This window comes from Cebus imitator, unplaced genomic scaffold (genome assembly GCF_001604975.1).
Source record: "Cebus imitator isolate Cc_AM_T3 unplaced genomic scaffold, Cebus_imitator-1.0 Scaffold608, whole genome shotgun sequence".
Lineage (NCBI taxonomy): Eukaryota > Metazoa > Chordata > Mammalia > Primates > Cebidae > Cebus > Cebus imitator.
This window is the reverse complement of record NW_016107923.1, coordinates 376,041-378,591: the sequence shown is the minus strand read 5'-3', so window position 1 is coordinate 378,591 and position 2,551 is coordinate 376,041.

Genomic DNA, 2,551 nt, shown 5'->3' with positions numbered 1-2,551 from the left:
CAGCCATGAAAACCTCAGCAAATTAAAAAAACAAAACAAACAAACAAAAAAAACCCACAAAAAAAAACCAACCACACTCCTGGACCACAATATACTAAAATTAGAAATCAACACTAAAATTTCACTCAAAATCACAGGGAAAATAAATAGCCTATTTCTGATGACTTTTGGGTAAACAATGAAATTAAGGCAGAAATCAAGAAATTCTTTCAAACTAATGAAAAAAAAAAGCCACAACATACCAGAATCTTTAAGACACAGCTAAAGCAGTGTTAAAATGGCAATTTATAGGGCTAAATACTCACATCACAAAGTAAGAAAAATCTCAGATTTAACAAGCTACGTCCCACCTAGAGGAACTAGAGAAACAAAATATACTGTAAAGTATCCAGACATGGAGGCTGATAGCACTTTGGGTGGACAGTAGGAGGATTCCTTGTGGCTGAAAACTGAAGACCGGAGCCTGGACAACATAGCCCATGAAAGCAGCCAGGAGGGGGTTTCCTAAAAAGCTACAAGTGCAGAGCTTCCCAAGGCCATAGGAACCCATCTCTTGCATCAGCATGACCTGGATGTGAGACATGGAATCAAAAAGATCATTATGGAGCTTTAAGATCTGACTGCCCCGCTGGATTCTGGACTTGCGTGGGGCCTGTAGCCTCTTTGTTTTGGCAAATTTCTCCCATTTGGAATGGTTGTATTTACCAATTGCCTGTACTGCCATTGTATCTAGGAAGTAACTAATTTGTTTTTTTTTTTACAGGCTCATAGGTGGAAGAGACTTGCCTTGTCTTAGATAAGACTTTGAAATGTAGAATTTTGAGTTAATGTTGAAATGAGATAAGGCTTTGGGGGACTGTTGGGAAGTCATGATTATGTTCTGAAATTTGAGGACATGAGATTTGGGAGGGGCCAGGGCAGAATGATATGGTTAGGCTTTGTGTCCCCACCCAAATCTAATCTTGAATTATAATCCCCATAATACCCATGTGTCAAGGGAGAGACAAGGTGGAGGTAATTCGATCATGGGAGGGGTTTCCCCCATGTTGTTCTCATGATAGTGAAGTCTCACAATCTCTGATGGTTTTATAAATGGTTGGTAGTTCCTCCTGTGATCATTCTCCTTCCTGTCACCTTGCAAAGAAGGTGCCTTGCTTCCCCTTTGCCTTCCACCATAATTGTAACTTCCCCGAGGGCTCCCCAGTCATGCTGGCCTGTGAATCAATTACATTTCTTTCCTTTATAAATTCCCCAGTCTCAGGCAGTTCTTTATAGCAGTGTGAAAATGGACTAATACAGGACATGGCTTTTTACCTCATTCTATAAGGCCAGCATCATTGTGATATCAAAACCTCACACAGACATAACAAAATAAGAAAGCTTCTGGCCAATACCCTTGATGAACGTAGACCCAAAAACCCTCAGCAAAATGCTAGCAAACAGAATCCAGCAGCACATTAAAAAGCTTATCAACCACAATCAAGTAGGCTTTCCTTATGAGATGCAAGATTAGTTCAACATACACAAATCAACAAATGTGATTCATCGCATAAACAAAAACAAAAACCACATGATCATCTCAATAGAACAAAAAGGCTTTTGATAAAATTCAACATCCCTTCATATTAAAAACCCTCAACAAACTAGGCATTGAGGGAACATAGTTCAAAATAATAAGAGTCATCTATGAAAAACCTACAGTCAACATCATACTGAATGGGCCAAAGCTGGAAGAATTTCTTTATAAATCTGGAACAAGACAATGATGTCCTCTGTCACCACTCCCATTCAATATAGTACTGGAAGTCCTAGCTAGACAATTGGGCAAAACAAAAAAATAATAAAAGGCATCTAAATAGGAAGACAAGAAGTCAAAAAATCTGTTTGCAAACAATATGACTCTATTCCTAGAAAATCCCAGGGTCTCTGCCCGTAAGTTCCTTGTTCTGATAAACAACTTCAGGAAAGTTTCAGGATACAAAATTAACGTACATCATCCAAGCTGAGAGCCAAATGAAGAACACAATCCTATACACAATAGCCACAAAAGGAACAAAATACCTAGGACTACAGTTATTCAGGAAGGTGAAAGGTTTCTACAATGAGAATTACAAAATACTACCCAAAGAAATCAGGAGATGATACCAAAAAATGAAAACAACATTCCATGATCATAGATAGAATAAATATTGTTAACATGGCTATGCTGTTCTAAGTAATTTACATTCAATACTATTCCTGTCAAACTATCAATGACATTCTTCCAAGAATTTTTTAAAAACTATTTTAAGGGCCGGATGCGGTGGCTCACACCTGTAATCCCAGCACTTTGGGAAGCTGAGGCAGGCGGGTCAACTGAGGTCGAGAGTTCAAGACCAACCTGACCAAAATGGAAAAACCCCATCTCTACCAAAAATACAAAAATTGGCCAGGCATGGTGGCACATGCCTATAATCCCAGCTACTCAGGAGGCTGAGGCAGGAGAATTGCTTGAACCCAGGAGGCGGAGGTTGTGGTGAGCTGAGATTGTGCCACTGCACTCCAGCCTAGG